The following is a 21,273-nucleotide window of genomic DNA, read 5'->3' as shown; positions in this document are numbered from 1 at the left end:
TTTTTAAAGTGTAGAATATGTTTTTCAATCATACTTGAAGTCCCAAGCTAATTCAAAAAGACTGACCTGCCCCAAAACACTCTTGAGTACAGTGCTTTCAGTACAACTACATTGAGCCACAGTTTATAATATTATTTATATATGAAAAGACATTCTGAATTCTACATAAAGAAACCAAGAATCCACTTATCCTGTGGCAGCAGCGTTCCCTTGACACTTCCCCTCCCATGACAGAGATGGTACAGGGACCAAGGGATGAACAGGTGGAAAGAGGAGAACTGAAATAGTCACCTGAAGCTAGGCTGATGCATCTAGACGGCCATAACATTTAATTTCCCATGTCTACACCTCACCTCTCATGTACTCTCAACAGAAGAACAAATAGCAGGTATATCACAGATGGGAAAAGTGGTGTATGAGAAAGGATTGTGAGTAATATTGAGAAAATATTCCAAAGGTTCCAGTTGTTTATAAATCAGATGTTCCCAGATCAGGGAGTGCTTGTTTTCACGTCTATTAACTAAGACACACTCTTCCCAAAATAATAATTAAGATTTTTCTTAAACATGAAGCCAGAGACAAAGTATTTGAATAAGCCATGCAAAAGCTAAAAGATTTATACCTGCTCTGTCCAGAGAACACATTGCTAAGGACTGGATTTCTTTTGACTACCTGCTGGACAGACAGTGCCTTTTTTTTGTTTGGATACAGCTAGCTAAAGACATATTATTTGTTTCACTTTCCTTCTCTTCCTTTTTAATATTCTCTATTAGTCCACAAAGTGCTTCAGTCATTACAGCCTTACCTCTCAATATAATTTCCAAGGTTAGAGCTTATCCTTCATCATCACATTTTAGATTGGCTTCCTGATGAGATGTTAGGAGAACAGACACCGTAATCTCACCAGCAACACTTTATAAATCATATTTAAAGTAGGTCTCCCCTGTGAAATTGTTTTGCAAAGAGTGCCACCTATGATGTGTTGATTCCTGTGTCTCACTCCTATATTTAAAGCTCTAGCTTACACTGCAAGTGTTTTGACATTTATCTTCTTCTTCTATTTCTCTTGTCTTATGTTCTACACCCATTGCCTCAAGTCTATGTTAAAACTACATATGAATCTAGACAAGGGAAGAGGCTAGTGGCTGTGCATTTGGGGGGCCAGGGTAGGGAAGGGAATGACCAGAGTACATTTTTATAGAAGAGGACTATAAAGGTATCAATCTGACTGACAAAGGAACTTCTCTTAAAGTTGAGATTATGATGTGAGTACACAGTTTCATCTAGGCACCTGTGTTTACCTGAGAGTAGCATGAGAGTAGAGGTGGCCCTTTTGACAGATTTTTGTTTGTTTGTTTCATCACTTTGCATAGTACTGACATGTGAAAAGAAAAAAACATTATTTTTTTCGCTATCATTGTGGGTTATCAGCAATCCAAGGACAATAAATGGCTAATGACATTGGTCTGAATCCTGGGGAGAAAAAAAAAGAATAGGAATATGGCAAAATGGAGAGGGTCCCATGGAAAAGAGGCAGCTTCTATTTGGTTCAAGTGCATTATTGCCATTTAGGGACTGGGTACTATGTTATCAGTCTTTTCAGTTTTTCAAAAGAAGCCAGAAATTCAGACTTTTATGTGAGCTCTCCCAAGTTTTTTCAGTGTTGGCTCAAACTGATGCTTTTTTGTGACTTTACAACAGTATGGCATATTTTTTTTCAGGAGACACTGACATCCGTTCTATCTTGACTGACTCATTCGGTGGGAGCAAGAAGTCCGCATGCCAGTGCAAATACTGAAGGGGAAAGAGGTTCAGGGAGAGGGCTGAGTGGGGGACACATTATGCAGTGTGCACAGATAATAGGCATTGGTGCTTTATTTTTTACCAAAATATATATATCCCACCAAACTGAGTTCTTAAGATGTCAAAAACGTATGATAGTGAGAAATTTAGAGTTTTAAAAAGAAGTACTATAACCTTTAAAACAGGAGCTGAAAGAAGAGTACTGACTGAGACATAGAACTGTGATAAATGTAGTAAGAGCTGTTCTTATAAAGAATTGAGCAAAAATACAGAGAAATGCCATGTACAGCAAAATTCAAGATACTGGTTACCTGAGATGCAAACTGAGAGAGGTACCAAAGGGTTTTAACTGTATTGCCATTGTTTTATTTCCTAAGATGGGTGGTGAATATGTGAAGGTCCGCTATAAACTATTCTAAATTTCTATATGTCTGAACTACTTCAGAATAAGTACATTTTGAAAGAATAAGTGTTAGGCCTTTGTCAGATCTGCGAATGGTTTTTATACCAAACAATTATATTTTCTTTTCAAGGGCAAGGAGGCAAACAGCTCTCAGACTTTTCTTCCCTCACTAAAAATCTCTCAGCCTCTGACAGATGACAGGCTGAAAAGCACACCTCAGGTTGGCAGTGACATTGAAAGGTCACCAGAAATACGCTAGCTGATAGCACAGCCATGACTCCAGCAATTAGACCCTAGATAGCTGCTTGTTCTTTGAATCCAGATGGAGATGTTTATGAAAGACAGTGCTCAAGAGCCCGTTGTGATTTTTTAATAAGGAAGTAATTAAGAGAGATTAGTAATTCTTGAGTAATAAGCAGGCACCACAGTAGGCATATGAATTGCCACCATCATCACCATCATCATGACAAGTAACATTCATGTAGCACTTAGCAGTATACAGAAAGATCTTATATATATTACCTTACCTGAGCCTGGCAAAAACCCTGCAAGAAATCAAGGAAAAGGAGTATTATATTCACGGAAAAAACTGAATAACAGAGTAACTTTTTCAATGTCAATGAGCTATTTCTGTCACAAGGCTATGACACTAGAAATCAATTACAGGATAAAAAATGGGGAAAAACACAAACCCATGGAGACTATACTAAAATCTCAATGGGACAATGAAGAAATCAAAGGGGACATCAAAAAAAAAACCTTGATACTATGAAAACGAAAACACAACACTCTAAAATCTGAGATACAGGAAAAGCAGTTCTGTGTGCAGACCTACTCAGGAAACAAGAAAAATTTCAGATAAACAAGTTACCCTATCATCTAAAGGAATATGAAAAAGAAGAATAAACAAAGCCTAAAGTTAGCATAAGGAAGTAATGAAGATCAGAGAAGAAATAAAACAGAGGTTTAAAAATAGAAAAAAAATCAATGAAACCAAGAACTGGTTTTTGAGATAAAGTTGATAAGACTTTAGCCAAGCTCATCAAGAAAATGACAGGGTTTAAATAAACAAAATAAGAAATTAAAGGAGAGAAATTATAGCCAATGTCACAGAAATACAAAAAAAAATAAGAAATACTATGAACAGGTTTATGCTAACAAACTGGATAGAACAAATGGATAAATTCCTAGAAACCTACAATCTTCCAAGATTGAATCAGGAAGAATTAGACAGTCTAAACAGGCTGATCACTTGTAGTAAAACTGAACTTCCAATAAACAAAAGTCTAAGACCAAATAGCTTCACAGGTGAATTCTACCAAACATATAAAGAAAAGTTAACATTTATTTTCTTAAACTATTTTGAAAAATTGCAGAGCAAGGAATGCTTCCAAGCTCATTCTATGAGGCCACCATTACCCTGATACCAAAGATACTACAAAAAAAAAAAGAAGAAGAACTCTCAAGCCAGTATCTCTGATGAAGATAGATGTAAAAATCCTCAACAAAATATTAGGAAACCAAGTTCAACAAAAGGAATCATACACCATGATCAAGTGGTAGTTACTCCAGGAATGAAAGGTTTGTTTAATACCCACAAATCAATAATGAGATATACCACATTAACAAAAGGAAGGATAAAAGTCAACGATGATCTCAATAGACATAAAAAAGCATTTGACAAAATTCAATGATATTTATGGTAAAAACTCTCATGAAAGTTTGTATAGAGGGAATGTGTGTGTGTGTGTGTGTGTGTGTGTGTGTGTTAGTCACTCAGTCATGTCCAACTCTGTGCAACCCCATGGACTGTACACTGCCAGGCTTCTTTGTCCATGGAATTCTCCAGGCAAGAATACTGGAGTGGGTTGCCATTCCCTTCTCCAGGGGATCTTCCCAACCCAAGGATCAAACCCAGATATCCTGCATTACAGGATATCTTTACCATCTGAGCTACCAGGGAAGCCCTAACATAATAAACCCATTTATGATTATACTCAATGATGAGAGGCTGAAAACTTTTCCTCTAATATTAGGAACAAGACAAGTTTCCCACTCTTATCACTTCTATTTACCATAGTATTGGAAGTATTATCTATCAGATAAGAAAAAGTAAGGAAAGGAATGTCAAATTAAAATGGAAGAAGTAAAACTCTCACTAATTGTAGACAACATGGTACTATATATAGAAAACCCAAAGTCTTCATCAAAATATTATTAGAATAAATGAATTCAGTAAACTTTCAGGATATAAGATTAACATACAGAAATCTGTTTCTTTTCTATACACTAATCATAAACTATCAGAAAGAGAAAGCAAGAAAACAATCCCCTTTAAAATCACAACAAAAATAACAGGAATGAACCAAGATGTTAAAATACCTATAGTGTGAAAACTGTAAAACTAATGAAGGAAACTGAATATGATACCAAGAAATGGAAAGAAAACCTGTATTCATGGATTGGAAGAATACTGATAAAATGTCCATACTACTCAATGCAATCTATAGATTAAATGCAATACCTACCAAATTACCCATAACATTTTTACAAAACTAAAATCATGCTAAAATTAATATTGAACCACAAACCACTCCAAGTAGTCAAAGCAACCTTAAACCTAAAAACAAAGATGGAGGCATCACACTCCCTGACATCAGAGTATACTACAAAGCTACATAAACAAAACTGGATGGTTCTGGCACATAAACAGATACATAAATCAATGGACTAGAAAAGACAGCCCAGAAATAGTCACACACATTTGATCAATGTGCGACAAAGTAGGCAAAAAATAAACAATGGAACAAAGCCCCTTCAATAAGTGGTACTGTAAAAGTAAACAGCTACACAGAAAGGAATAAAGTTAGAATATTTTCTCATACCATATACAAAAATAAAGTCAAAATAGGTGAAAGACCTAAAGGTACATCCTGAAACCATAGAACTCCTAGAAGGGAATAAAGGCAGAATACTCTTTGACATAAATCATAGCAATATTTATTTGGATCTGTCTCTCAAGGCAAAGGAAAACAAGTAAAAATGAACAAATAGAACTTAATCGATCTTCAAAGCTTTTGCACCTCCAGGAAAACCATCAATAAAACAAAAGTAAAACCTACTGAGTGTGATAAAACACTTGGAAATGTAACTGACAAGGGGTTAACATCCAAAACATATAAACAGCTCACACAACTCAATATCATTCAACATCACAAAAACAAACCAATTTAAAAACAGGCAGAAAATCTGAATAGATATTTTTCCAAATAAGACATATAGATGGCCAACAGGCACATTAAAAGTTGTTCAGTATCACTAATCATTGTGGAAATACAAGTCAAAATAAAAATATGATATCTCTTCACACTGGTCAGAATGGCTACTGTCAAAAAGACCACAAATAACAAATAAAAGATGTGTAGAAAAGGGAACCCTAATGCACTGCTGGTGGGAATGTCAACTAGTACAGCCCTTATGGAAAACAGTATGGCATTTCCTCAAAAAACTAAAAATAGAACTACCATATGATCCAGCAGTTCCATTTCTGGGTATAAATCCCAAGAAAAGGAAAACACTGATTCATAAAGATATGTACAGACCAATGTTCACAGCAGCAGTATTTATAACAGCAAAGTTATAGAAGCAATCTTAGTGTCCATCAACAGATGAATGGATAAAGAAGAAACAGCATATATACACAATGGAATGTTACTCAGACATCAGAATGAACAAAATTCTGCCATCTGCAACATGATGGGCCAGGGAGTATAATCAGTGAAACAGGTAAAAAGAGGAAGATAAATACTATATTGTGTCACTTATAAGTGAAATCTAAAAATATATATATATATATAACAAAACAAAAACAGACTCTAAAGAAAGCAAACTAATGATTACCAGTAAGAAGGGGAATGGAGGAGGGGCAGGATAGAGCTATGGGTTTAAGAGGTACAAACTGTTATGCATAAAATAAGGTAGAAGGATATATTGTACAGCACAGAGAATATACCCAATATCTTATAACTTTAAGCGGACTATAATCTATAAAAATATTGAATCACTATGTTGCATACATGAGACTAAAAAATATGGTAAATCAAATATTTTAGTTAAAAATTAACTAATAAGTATATAAATAAATAAAAGTCATTTTTTTAAAATGGTGCTTGCAGTATCAGTGTCCTGGTAGAACAAGCTCCCCAGAATAGCTGCCACCACATTTATGTCCCCAGGTGGATCTCAGTTGCTCCTTGTCCCTCCAGGAAACCTTCTAATGTCAGCAAGTAGGTCTGACCCAGTCTCCTTTCAAATTACTATTTCTATGCTGATACTCAGAGCATGTGAGATATTGTGCAAACCCTTTAAGAGTGGGGTCTCTGTTTCTAACAGCCCCCCTAGTCCACTCATAACACAAGTCCCATGGTCCTTCAAAGCCTGGTGGTCTGAGGTTTGTCTCTGCAATGCAAGACCCCCAGGCTGCAGAACCCAATATGGAGCTCATACCCTTCACTCCTTGGGAAGAACTGCTTAATTGTGATTACCCTCCCTGTGCAGGTCATCTACTTAAGGGTGTGCTTTTTTCTACACTGCATCTTTACCCTTCTACCCATCTTGTGGTTCCTTCCTTAGATCTTTAATTGTGGAAAAACTTTTCTGCTAGTCTTCAGGTCATTCCGAAAGATAGTTGCTCTGCAAATAGCTGTAATTTTGCTGTGCTGGGTGGGAGGAGGTGAGTTCATGGTCTTACTCTGCCATCTTGGCCATACCTCACTCTACTCTCAATTGTATAATTACTATTAGTTGAAGAAAATATATGAAATATAAAAACTTTAGGCTTTTTGTGTGCTTGGTTGCTCAGTTGTGTATTACTCTTTGCGGCCCCATGGACTATAGCATACCAGGCTCCTCTGCCCAAGGAATTTTCCAGCCAAGAATACTAGAGTGGGTTGCCATTTCCTTCTCCAGGGGATCTTTCCAATCCAGGGACTGAACCAGAGTCTCTTGCATCTCCTGTACTGGCAGGCAGATTCTTTACCACTAGCACCACCTGGGAAACCCTAGGCTTTCTAGCCACACAGAGAATATTCTAGTATAAGATCTCCAAGCCCCCTTTTCTCTCTCTCCATCTCTGAAGATTCACTCACACTGTCATTTCAGAATCTTTTCCATCTGCCACTGTTAAAGCCCTAGAAAATGAAAGTTGCTCAGTCATGTCCAACCCTTTGCGACCCCATGGACTGACTATACTGTCCATGGAATTCTCCAGGTCAGAATACTGGAGTGGGTAGCCTTTCCCTTCTCCAGGGGATCTTCCCAACCCAGGGATCAAACACAGGTCTCCCGCAATGCAGGCAGATTCTTTACTGGCTGAGCCACAAGGGTAGCCCAAGAATACTGGAGGGGGTAGCCTATCCCTTCTCCAGGGAATCTTCCCAACCCAGGAATCGAACTGGGTTTTCCTGCATTGCAGGCAGATTCTTTACCAACTGAGCTATCAGGGAAGCCCAGCACACTCTAATTAAGAGAGAGCCTAACAATCACTTGGACTTCCCTGTGGCTCAGATGGTAAGGAATCCACCTGCATTGTGGGAGACCTGGGTTCAATCCCTGGGTTGGGAAGATCCCCTGGATGAGGAAATGGCAACCAACTCCAGTAGTCTTGCCTGGAAAACCTCCATGGACAGAGGAGCCTGGCAGGCTAAAGTCCATGGGGTCACAAAGAGTTATACATGACTGAGTGACTAAGCATAGCAACAATCACTTAACACACACACAAAAAAATCTTGGCCCAAGTGAGAGATTTGGTTTGTCCAAGTATAAATTGCTTTATATTAATGCTACAGAGAAAACACATTTCTTTCTCTTGGCAACATTTCCTCATAAATAGATGAACTAACTATTCAATACTTTGTGGTCTTGTAATAAAGTGCTCCAACCATTACTGGGCATGTCAACTGCCACTTTGAACAGGTTTGAAATGCCTGGAGCTCTAAAAACTGATAGAAAAATCAGAGCTTATTTCAGTTTTCAAAAGCTTCTTGACATTCCAGGTGACAGATATCCTTATCATGGTTTTTCCTTCTGAGCAATATAAAAAATCAGACCAGCTAGAATGGCAAAGGGAGGCATTTTATATTAAAATTCCTGTCCCCAACAAGCCAGTTTGGTTTTTTAAGTTATTTGTTTGCAAGTACATAAGAATTTTCCAGTTTCTTATGCTGTCCTCTTTATTGTATAAAGGAATTAAAAGTACTTTTCCAAGTTTATTCCATGTTTAACCTCTGAACACTCAAATTTGAATTTTATAAGCTTCAATATAAAGCCAATTTATTAAATATTCAACCAATATCTTGCTTGTTCAAGCGTTGTAATAACACACTGTAATAAGAACTGAAGCTATGATAGTGAATAAAATAATGAATGGAATCTGCCCTTACTCTTACTGAGCTTAAATAGAGTGCATAATACAGATATTGTCAGTCAAAGGAGGTTTCCTGCTGCTGCTACTGCTAAGTCACTTCAGTCGTGTCCGACTCTGTGCGACCCCATAGATGGCAGCCCACCAGGCTCCTCCGTCTCTGGGATTCTCCAGGCAAGAACACTGGAGTGGGTTGCCATATCCTTCTTCAATGCATGAAAGTGAAAAGTGAAAGGGAAGTCGCTCAGTCGTATCCAACTCTTAGCGACCCCATGGACTGCAGCCCACCAGGCTCCTTCGTTCATGGGATTTTCCAGGCAAGAGTACTGGAGTGGGGTGTCATTGCCTTCTCCAAGGAGGTTTCCTAATGGAATTAAAAAATAAAGCTAAGATCTTGCATTGGTAAGGAAACTAATGCCAGCTGCTGAAACAAACTAACCCCAATTTACAGCAGCTTAATACACTAGTGAGGAGGAGGCAATGGCACCCCACTCTTGCCTGGAAAATTGTACTCTTGCCTGGAAAATTCCGTGGAAGGAGGAGTCTGGTAGGCTGCAGTCCATGGAGTTGCTAAGAGTCAGACACGACTAAGCAACTTCACTTTCACTTTTCACTTTCATGCACTGGAGAAGGAAATGTCAACCCACTCCAGTGTTCTTGCCTGGAGAATCCCAGGGACAGAGGAGCCTGGTGGGCTTCCATCTATGGGGTCACACAAAGTTGGACACGACTGGCGCGACTTAGCAATACACTAGTTATGTTCTGTTCAGTTGCTCAGTCATGTCTGACTCTTTGCAACACTATGGACTGCAGATTTCCAGGCTTCTTTGTCCTTCACCATCTCCCAGAGTTTGCTCAAATTCATGTTTATTAAATCGGTGATGCCATCCAACAATCTTGTCCTCTGTCATCCCTTTCTCCTCCTGCCTTCAATCTTTCCCTGTCAGGGTCTTTTCCAAAGAGTCAGTTCTTCACATCAGGTAGCCAACTTATTGGAACTTCAGCATCTGTCCTTCCAATCAATATTCAGGACTGATTTAATCTAGGATGGATTGGTTGGATCTCCTTGCAGTCCAAGGGACTCTCAAGAGTCTTTTCGAACACCACAGTTCAAAAGCATCAATTCTTCAGCACTCAACTTTCTTTATGGTTCATCTCTCAACATCCATACATGACTACTAGAAAAATCATAGCTTTGACTAGACAGAACTTTGTTGGCAGAGTAATGTCTCTGCCTTTTAATATTCTGTCTAGGTTGCTCATCACTATGAACAAAACTAGTGGAGGTGATGGAATCCCAGTGGAGCTATTTCAAATACTAGTAGATGATGCTGTGAAAGTGCTGCACTCAATATGCCAACAAATTTGGAAAACTCACCAGTGGCCACGGGACTGGAAAAGGTCAGTTTTAATTCCAATCCCAAAGAAAGGCAATGCCAAAAATGCTCAAACTACCACACAATTGCACTCATCTCACACGCTAGTAAAGTAATGCTCAGAATTCTCCAAGCCAGGCTTCAGCAATACATGAACCATGAACTTCCAGATGTTCAAGCTGGTTTTAGAAAAGGCAGAGGAACCAGAGATCAAATTGCAACATCCACTGGATCATGGAAAAAGCAAGAGAGTTCCAGAAAAACCTCTATTTCTGCTTTATTGACTATGCCAAAGCCTTTGACTGTGTGGATGGATCACAATGAACTGTGGAAAATTCTGAAAGAGATGGGAATACCAGACCACCTGACCTGCCTCTTGAGAAATCTGTATGCAGGTCAGGAAGCAACAGTTAGAACTGGACATGGAACAACAGACCAGTTCCAAATAGGAAAAGGAATACATCAAGGCTGTATATTGTCACCCTGCTTATTTAACTTATATGCAGAGTACACCATGAGAAATGCTGGGCTGGAAGAAGCACAAGCTGGAATCAAGATTGCCAGGAGAAATATCAATAACCTCAAATATGCAGATGACACCACCCTTATGGCAGAAAGTGAAGAAGAACTAAAGAGTCTCTTGATGAAAGTGAAAGAGGAAAGTAAAAAAGTTGACTTAAAGCTCAACATTCAGAAAACTAAGATCATGGCATCTGGTCCCATCATTTCATGGCAAATAGATGGGGAAACAGTGGCTGACTTTATTTTAGGGGGCTCCAAAATCACTGCAGATGGTGACTGCAGCCATGAAATTAAAAGATGCTTACTCCTTGAAAGGAAAGTTATGACCAACCTAGACAGCATATTAAAAAGCAGAGACATTATGTTGATGTATGGCAAAACCAATACAATATTGTAAAGTAATTAATCTCCAATTAAAACAAATAAATTTATATTAAAAATAAATTTAAAAAATAAAAAATAAAAAGAAGAGACATTACTTTGCCAACAAAGGTCTGTCTAGTCAAAGCTATGGTTTTTCCAGTAGTCATGTATGGATGTGGGAGTTGGACTATAAAGAAAGCTGAGTACCGAAGAATTGATGCTTTTGAACTGTAGTGTGGGAGAAGACTCTTGAGAGTCCCTTGGACTACAAGGAGATCCAACCAGTCCATTCTAAAGGAGATCAGTCCTGGGTGTTGATTGGAAGGCCTAATGTTGAAGCTGAAACTCCAATACTTTGGCCACCTGATGCGAAGAATTGACTCATTTGAAAAGACCCCAGTGCTGGGAAAGATTAAGGGCAGGAGGAGAAGGGGATGACAGAGGATGAGATGGTTGGATGGCATCACTGACTCAATGGACATGAGTTTTGGTAAACTCTGGGAGTTGGTAATGGACAAGGAGGCCTGGCGTTCTGCAGTTCATGGGGTCACAGAGTCAGACACGACTGAGTGACTGAACTAAACTGAACTGAATTAGGCTGGTCATAGCTTTCTTCCAAGGAGCAGGAGTCTTTTAATTTCATGGCTGCAGTCACCATATGCAGTGATTTTGGAGCCCAAGAAAATAAAGTTTGTCACTGTTTCCCCATCTATTTGCCATGAGGTGATGGGACTGGATGCCATGATCTTGGTTTTTTGAATGTTGAGTTTTAAGCCAGCTTTTTCACTCTCCTCTTTCACCTCATCAGGAGGCTCTTTAGTTCCTCTTCACTTTCTGCCATAAAGGTAGTGTCATCTGCATATCTGAGGTTATTGATATTTCTCCTGGCAATCTTGATTCCAGCTTGTGCTTCATCCAGCCTGGCATTTCACATGACGTACTCTGCATGTAAGTTAAATAAGCAAGGTGACAATATACAGCCTTGAAATACTCCTTTTCCAATTTGGAACCAGTCCATTGTTCCAAGTCTGGTTCTAACTGTTGCTTCTTGACCTGCATACAGGTTTCTCAAGAGGTAGGTCAGGTGATCTGGTATTCCCATCTCTTTAATAATTTTCCATAGTTTGTTGTGATCCACACAGTCAAAGCCTTTAGTGTAGTCAATGAAGCGAGGTAGATATTTTTCTGGAATTCTCTTGCTCTTTCAATGATCCAACGGATTTGGCAATTTGAACTCTGGTTCCTCTGCCTTTTCTAAATCCAGCTTGAACATATGGAAGCTCTCAGTTTATATACTGTTGAAGCCTTAGTTTGGAGAATTTTGAGCATTACTTTGCTAGCATGTGAGATGAGTGCAATTGTGGGGTAGTTTGAACATTCTTTGGCATTGCCTTTCTTTGGGATTGGATTGAAAACTCACTCTTTCCAGTCCTGTAGCCACTGCTGAGTTTTCCAAATTCGCTGGCATACTGAGTGCAGCACATTCACAGCATCATCTTTTAGGATTTGAAATAGCTCAGCTGGAATTCCAGCACCTCCACCAGCTTTGTTTATAGTGATGCTTCCTAGGGCCCACTTGACTTCCCACTCCAAGATGCCTGGCTCCAGATGAGTGATCACACCATCATGGTTGTCTGGGTCATGAAGATCTTTTTTGTATAGTTTTCTGTATTCTTGCCATGCCTTAACATCTGCTTCTGTTGGGTCCATACCATTTCTGTCCTAGTGACTTACTCTTCCTCATATTATAGCCAAATTAAAGACTCAGGCTCCTTCATCTTTGGCCTCTGTCCTCTTCAAAGATTTCTGAATTCTCTCCAGGTAGATGGTGGATGGTGAAATAGAACAAGGACCAGTACTGACAGTGGCATATCACTTTCACCACAATTTACTGAGTTACATGTTCACACTTAATTGCAAGGCAGGCTAAGATTATAGTGTAGCCATGTGCCAAGGATGAAGTGGGGAAGGTGGATACTGGCAAATACAAGCCAGTGCCTACCACACCTGAAGGGACAGTAGCATGAGCTGTGAAAGCTGAAGGGAAAGAGGAGTGGGAGAGAGGTAATGAAGGATGTTACAGGATGAGAGAACATAAAATAGAAAACATGGAGATAAGAGAACATGGCATATGGGACTTCAAAGTTGTCCATTGCGGCTAGAATATGGAATTCAAACTGATGAAGTGAATGATGGGCAGGTCATGCACATCTTTGCAGACCATTTTGAGAAATATGAAGGAAAAATATTTATTTTATCCCAAGAAAATAGCTTCATTAAATATGTTACCCAAAGGAAGTGAAATGTCTATGTCAGATATTTAGAAAAATCATAACTCCTTTAGTATGAAAAAAAAACTGGAAGAAATGAAAGAGAACAAGACTGGAGGCTAATTAAGAAGCTATTTCAATAATCCAGGTGATGAACTGTAAACTAGGATAATGTGACTAAAAAGCTGGGAAATAATGTGGATTGATCTGGGAGATATTTAGGAGGTAGAAATGAAATAATACAGTTTCTAACTCAATGTGGGTTTCATGTAGCATCAACTTGCAATGTTTCAGATATTTTTCTGTATTTTATCTAGGTACTTATTAATCTATGTAAGATAGAGCAAAGATTCCTAGCTCACATCACAAACATTTATTAACCATGGGAAGAGATTATGGTGTTACCAACTCAGAGAGCAAAATATCACACCAATATCTTTCATTTAGAATTGTAAATGCAATTGAAGACTTTACTTCTTGTACAAGTCCACTTGCCTGAAATCATTACATAAATCAATAACTGAGATGAATTAGGAAGTTGCCAATGACTCTGGGCATCTGATATCTCATTTTACTAATTTTATAGACTTCTAAAAATTACAGGATTACCCAAATTGAAACAATTTTCTGCTTCATAGTAAGTCAGGTTATAGCTTGGTTTGGAATGAATGTTTAATTTTGTCACTGGCTGAAGAATTCTGTGACATCTTAGTCAGACAAGAAGCAGGAGATGCTAGTAGCCTTGCTGTGTAAAGGTCTTTCCAGCATACTTCAGAACATATTTGTTTAGCAGAATCCTAGCCTGTTTTCTGGGACCTACCACCTGAAGACATTCGGTGTTTGCAATATCAAATCATAAGGATGCTGCCTGCCAAGACTCACACTGTCATCCACCTGGCCACGTCTGACCACTTTAAGAACTGAGAATAAAGGGAGAAAGGTCCTGGTTGACATTGTGGAAATCAGGCCATGCCTACAAGCTCTTTTTTAGAAGTAACTGCCTGCTGGATGCTGAAGTCCCCTTGTGTGTCCTCTACTTTGTTCCTGATCAGTGATCCTGAGAGATGGCATGCTTCCTCACAAATACCACTTACTTCTTTGTGCATCACATGTGTTCTGGTGTCATACCTTGACCTTCAACCTGTCTGAACATGGCATCTGGCTCCTCCCCAGGAGGAAGGTTGTGTTTCTTCCAGCTACTCCACTTCCATCCTGGAGCTCCCCCCAACCTTCTGGAAAGCCTCTTCCATACAACTGCCATTCTGGCTTTACTCCAGTCATCACGGTTGCTATTTGCAACTGGAATTACCCATTGGATCCCATCTGTTCCTCCAAGAGTGATACCACTTGCTATCCAGTCCTGTAAAATGTTATCAGAGAGCTGGCTCCATATTTCTTTTTTGAATTTGGAATTTTAAAAATTTGCAGCAGCAGGAATTAATTAATGATACTTACTCCTGTTTCTTAATAAAAGTCTACTATTGATGTCCTTTGCTTCTTTTTTTAACTTAAAAAAAATTAATGTATTTATTTTAATTGGAGGCTAATTACTTTACAATATTGTAGTGGTTTTTGCCAGACATCAGCATGAATCAGCCATGGGTGTACAGGTGTTCCCCATCCTGACGCCCCCCCACCACCACCTCCCTTCCCATCCTATCCCTCAGGGTCATCCCAGTGCACCAGCCCTGAGCACCCTGTCTCAGGCATTAAACCTGGACTGGTGATCTATTTATGTCCTTTGGTTCTTAAATTAGGAACATTTTGAATCTCAAATATATTTTAAGTAGAGTATATCCATAATTTAATTGACAAATACCTAACAAAAGCACACTATTTTATTCAGAGGCAATCGTAACTAAATACCATGGTTATAAAATATTCTGAAGTTTGTAGCTCTGTAGTTGAACCCAAAATACTGCCTTAGGTAATTTGGCCCTATTTTCCTAAGTACGGCAAGATTATTAATGACGATTGCTATTTTTTTGAAGTTTTTTAAAACTCTCAGGGGAAACTACCACTTTACCCTATTAAGTTTTACTATAAGATTTCAGTGTTATTTTAGCATTCTTTTCCATTTTTTGCCCTTGCTTATTTTTTCAAACAGAATTTTTAAAATAGTTTTAAAACAAACTACTTTTTGTCATCAGTAGTTTTGAGATGTTTTATAGCTTCCATATTTCTAAAGATCTTTTGGTATGATGACATGATGAAGCAGATTTAGGTCATGAGATGTACAATCCTTTCAAGGAGAAAGAATACATACATATGAGCTCCCAAACAGCTTTCAAGTTACCTATATTATTATTCAACAGAGAAAATACCTTTCTGCTATCTATCTATGAAGGACAACACTTATTTCACAACTAACTCAATGTACAGATGTCATCTTCAGTTTCATGGTGTGCCCCCCAAAAAAATTGGACTTATTTTTGCAGTTTTCTTATTCTTGAGTATCTATCCATTCATCATTAAGTACTATAAAATACAATGTCTCACTGATTCTTCCTTTCAAGATCTCATTACCTGTTTATATTCTGACTCTAAGATGAGCCTTGATTAAACACACCTTGCAGTAGGAAGATGAAAGAGTGGTCTTAAGAACTTAAGAAGCCATAATGATAACTACCACATATTGAGTACTAATATGCACAATGCAATGTGTTAGGTGCACACACTAACTAAACTGAAAGTCACTCAGTCGTGTCCGACTCTTTGTGACCCACGGACTACAGAGTCCATGGAATTCTCCAGGCCAGAATACTGGAGTGGGTAGCCTTTCCCTTCTCCAAGGGATCTCCACAACCCAGGAATTGAACCCAGGTCTCCCGCATTGCAGGCAGATTCTTTAATAACTGAACTATGCTACTAGATAATAACTAGATTCAGTTCAGTTCAGTTGCTCAGTTCTGTCCGACTCTTTGTGACCCCATGAATCACGCCAGGCCTCCCAGTCCATCACCAGCTCCCGGAGTTCACTCAGACTCACGTCCATCGAGTCCATGATGCCATCCAGCCATCTCATCTGTCATCCCCTTCTCCTCCTGCCCCCAGTCCCTCCCAGCATCAGAGTCTTTTCCAATTAGTCAACTCTTTTGCATGAGGTGGCCAAAGTACTGGAGCTTCAGCTTCAGCATCATTCCTTCCAAAGAAATCCCAGCACTGATCTCCTTCAGAATGGACTGGTTGGATCTCCTTGCAGTCCAAGGGACTCTCAAGAGTCTTCTCCAACACCACAGTTCAAAAGCATCAATTCTTCAGTGCTCAGTCTTCTTTACAGTCCAACTCTCACGTCCATACATGACCACTGGAAAAACCACAGCCTTGACTAGACGGACCTTTGTTGGAAAAGTAATGTCTCTGCTTTTGAACATGCTATCTAGGCTGGTCATAACTTTCCTTCCAAGGAGTAAGCATCTTTTAATTTCATGACTGCAATCACCATCTGCAGTGATTTTGGAGCCCCCAAAAATAAAGTCTGACACTGTTTCCACTGTTTCCCCATCTATTTCCCATGAAGTGATGGCACCAGATGCCATGATCTTAGTTTTCTGAATGTTGAGCTTTAAGCCAACTTTTTCACTCTCCTCTTTCACTTTCATCAAGAGGCTTTTTAGTTCCTCTTCACTTTCTGCCATAAGGGTGCTGTCATCTGCATATCTGATGTTAGATATTATCTAATATTATAGTTTAATTAGATATTATCACTAATCCTTATAGTAAGAGGTATGTCTTATTGTCTCCCTTTTGTAGATAGTAAAGTCGCTCAGTCATGTCCGACTCTTTGCGACCCCGTGGACTGTAGCCCACCAGGCTCCTCCGTGCATGGGATTTACCAGGCAAGAATACTGGAGTGGGTTGCCATAAGGGAAAGGTAATTGAAGCCCAGAAAGATTAAGTGATTTATGTCAAGTAATACAGCTAGAGAATGGCAAGATCAGAATTTGCAGTCAAATCAGGATTCAATGCCTATGAAACTATAATACATAACACCATGTTCATCTGAGGCATTTTCATTCTAACATGTTAAGTGATGGCAGAATCCACCAGCAATGCAGGAGACCCAGGTTCGATTCCTGGGTTGGGAAGATCCCCTGGAGAAGGAAATGGCAACCCACTCCAGTACTCTTGCCTAGAGAATTCTGTGGACAGAGAAGCCTGGTGAGTTACATACAGTCCAGGGGGTTGCAAAGAGCTGGACACTACTGAGCAATTAACACACACACAGAATGGATTAATTGGGGCAATCCTAGGACTAGGGGAATAGGAAAACTTTCATGGCCACCCAGTGACTGGTGTATAAACATAAGGACACATTCAAGAGTTTCTGACTCTTGGTATATTCTTTTTCTATTGCTGCTACAATAATTAGCACAAACTTAGTACCTTAACAATTCAAACTTATTACCTTATAATTCTGTAATTCAGAAGTATGACAAAGGTCTTACTGGGTCAAATTAAGGTGTCACTAAAGCTAGGTACCTTTCTGGAGACTCTAGGAGACAATGTGTTTCCTTGCCTTTTCCAACTTAAGAGGACACTCCCATTCTTTGGCTTGCAGTCCCCTTCCTTCCCCTTCCTTCAAAGTAGCAATACAGTATCTCTTTGCCTTTGCTTTCATAATCACATCTCTTTCTCTGAACATCCTCTTGGACATCCCTCTTCCATTTTTCATGACCCTGTATTACATAAGACATACCTTGATAGACAAGGTTGTGGCCCATGTGATCAGATTGTGGTCCAAAGAATAGCAAGGAGAGATAAGAAACCCTTCCTCAGCAATCAATGCAAAGAAATAGAGGAAAACAACAGAACTAGAGATCTTTTCAAGAAAATTAGAGATACCAAGGGAACATTTCATGCAAACATGGGCTCAATAAACGACAGAAATGGTATGGACCTAAGAGAAGCAGAAGATATTAAGAAGAGGTGGCAAGAACACACAGGAGAACTGTACAAAAAAGATCTTCATGACCCAGATAATCACAATGGTGTGATCATTCACCTAGAACCAGACATCCTGGAATGTGAAGTCAAGTGGGGCTTAGAAAGCATCACTACGAACAAAGCTAGTGGAGGTGATGGAATTCCAGTGGAGCTATTCAAATCCTGAAAGATGATGCTGTGAAAGTGCTGCACTCAATATGCCAGCAAATTTGGAAAACCCAGCAGTGGCCACAGGAATGGAAAAAGTCAGTTTTCATTCCAATCCCAAAGAAAGGTAATGCCAAAAATGCTCAAACTACTGCACAATTGCACTCATCTTACACTAGCTAGTAAAGTAATGTTCAAAATTCTCCAAGCCAGGCTTCAGCAATATGTGAACAGTGAACTTCCAGATGTTCAAGCTGGTTTTAGAAAAGGCAGAGGAATCAGAGATCAAATTGCAACATCCACTGGATCATCAAAAAAGCAAGAGAGTTCCAGAAAAACATCTATTTCTGCTTTATTGACTATGCCAAAGCCTTTGACTGTGTGGATCACAATAAACTGTGGAAAATTCTGAAAGAGATGGGAATACCAGACCACCTGACCTGCCTCTTGAGAAACCTATATGCAGGTCAGGCAGCAACAGTTAGAACTGGACATGGAACAACAGACTGGTTCCAAATTGGGAAAGGAGTACGTCAAGGCTGTCTATTGTCACCCTGCTTATTTAACTTCTCTGCAGAATACATCATGAGAAACGCTGGGATGGATGAAGCACAAGGCAGAATCAAGATTGCCAGGAGAAATATGAATAACGTCAGATATGCAGATGACAGCACCCTTATGGCAGAAAGTGAAGAGGAACTAAAAAGCCTCTTGATGAAAGTGAAAGAGGAGAGTGAAAAAGTTGGCTTAAAGCTCAACATTCAGAAAACTAAGATTGTGGCATCTGGTCCCATCACTTCATGGGAAATAGATGGGGAAACAGTGGAAACAGTGTCAGACTTTACTTTTTTGGGCTCCAAAATCACTGCAGATGGTGATTGCAGCCATGAAATTAAAAGACGGTTTCTCCTTGGAAGGAAAGTTACGACCAACCTAGATAGCATATTCAAAAGCAGAGACATTACTTTGTCAATAAAGGTCCGTCTAGTCAAGGCTATGCTTTTTCCTGTGGTCATGTATGGATGTGAGAGTTGGACTGTGAAGAAAGCTGAGTGCCGAAGAATTGATGCTTTTGAACTGTGGTTTTGGAGAAGACTCTTGAGAGTCCCTTGGACTGCAAGGAAATCCAACCAGTCCATTCTGAAGGAGATCAGCCCTGGGATTTCTTTGCAGGAATGATGCTAAAGCTGAACCTCTAGTACTCTGGCAACCTGATGCGAAGAGTTGACTCATTGGAAAAGACCCTGATGCTGGGAGGGATTGGGGGCAGGAGGAGAAGGGGACGACAGAGGATGAGATGGCTGGATGGCATCACTGACTCGATCGACGTGAATCTGAGTGAACTCCGGGAGTTGATGATGGACAGGGAGGCCTGGCATGCTGCAATTCATGGGGTCGCAAAGAGTCAGACCCGACTGAATGACTGAACTGAACTGAACTGAACTGAGTGGGAGAATTATTCTGTCTACTACAAATTACTAGGAGTAATGAGACATGAATCTCAAAGTAGTTATAGACCTAGGATATTAATGTCCTAAGAACAGAGGAAGATCATGAGTATAGTCAAGTGAATTTCAAATAAAATCCAAGATATCTATCAAAGAACTGGTGGAATAAGCAATCAAAACTGAGCATGCCATTGGCAGAAATCAAACAAGACAGCATTTAGAAATTAGGACAAGATTAGTATCTGTTATGGGTTGAATTGTGTCCCCTGAAAATTCATGTGTTGAAATCCTCAAAATGTGACCTTATTTGGAAACAGAATCAGTGCAGATATAACTAGTTAAGATGAGATCATATTAAACTAGGGTGGGCCCATAATCCAAGATGACTGGTGTCCCCATAAAAAGAATGCCATATGAAGAGATAGACATACACAAGAAGAACACCATATGAACACAAAGCAGAGATCGGGGGATGCCTCTACAAGCCAAGAGACACCAAAGATTCCTAACAACCCACGAGAAGCTAGGAGACATGGAAGAGACTCTCTCAAAGCCCTCAGAAGGAACAAACCCAAACTCAAATGGGAAACACGTGTCAATTACTTTTTCCATGCCTGTAGATAAAGCACATCTCTCAGATGAAAAATCCAGGTTAAATGCAAGAACTCAAACTTCTAGTCTCCAGAACTGTGAGAGAATAAATTTCTTTTAAGCAACCTAGTTAGTGGCACTTTGTTACAGTAGCCCTAGCAAACTAAATATATAAGCATCAAAGAACAGAGAAACTTGAGAGATGGAGAAATTGACAAGAAGCTCAGTCATTTATATAATTAGGAAACAGGAAATTAACCCAACCAGGAACAATTAGAACAGACACTAGAGTTAGAGAGGGCCATCAACAAACCTGACTTGATCTCAAACCAATGAATTGAGTCAGACTTATTCCAAGACTTGGGAAGAAGCAGAGCCTCCAGGTGGATTTAGAAAGGAGTAGCCACCTGGGTGAGGGGACCCTGGGGACAGAAAGAAAGTCAGATGTATTGTAAGCAACACTGCCCTGTGACAAATGCATTCTTCTTACAGGAGCTTGGTTAATTTATTTATTCTCTGCTTGCCTACATGAAGGTTGCTGAAAGGTTTTTGTGTACTCACTTTTAAATATTTGGTTAAAGTTAATTGGGTACCTTTCTCAGCTCATTTTGCCAAAGTAGCAACAGAACAAGTGATGATAGACTAGTGGCAAGAGCAATTTGTCTCTCTTCTTTGTGACTCTTTCTCTCCCATATCCATTAAGGATTCCTTTTTTAAAAAAGCAAAAACCAAACTGCAGTACACTTTCTACATATGTAATTTGTACTTTGTCATCCTGTAGCACTGAACTATACATTTTATTGGACAGCATTTGTGAAATTTTCTTCATTAGAGTTACATTTCTTAGAATTATACATGCAAGAAATTGGTTTTACCATTCTGCTGAGGGGGTAACAAAGAAAAATATAAATAATTGGCTAGATTGTAGGTAAATGACAACCTATAGCAATGTGTCAATACAGGGATGAGACCCCACAGAGTT

This window comes from Capra hircus, chromosome 1 (assembly GCF_001704415.2).
Source record: "Capra hircus breed San Clemente chromosome 1, ASM170441v1, whole genome shotgun sequence".
In the NCBI taxonomy this organism is placed as follows: Eukaryota; Metazoa; Chordata; class Mammalia; order Artiodactyla; family Bovidae; genus Capra; species Capra hircus.
This window is presented reverse-complemented; position numbering follows the sequence as displayed.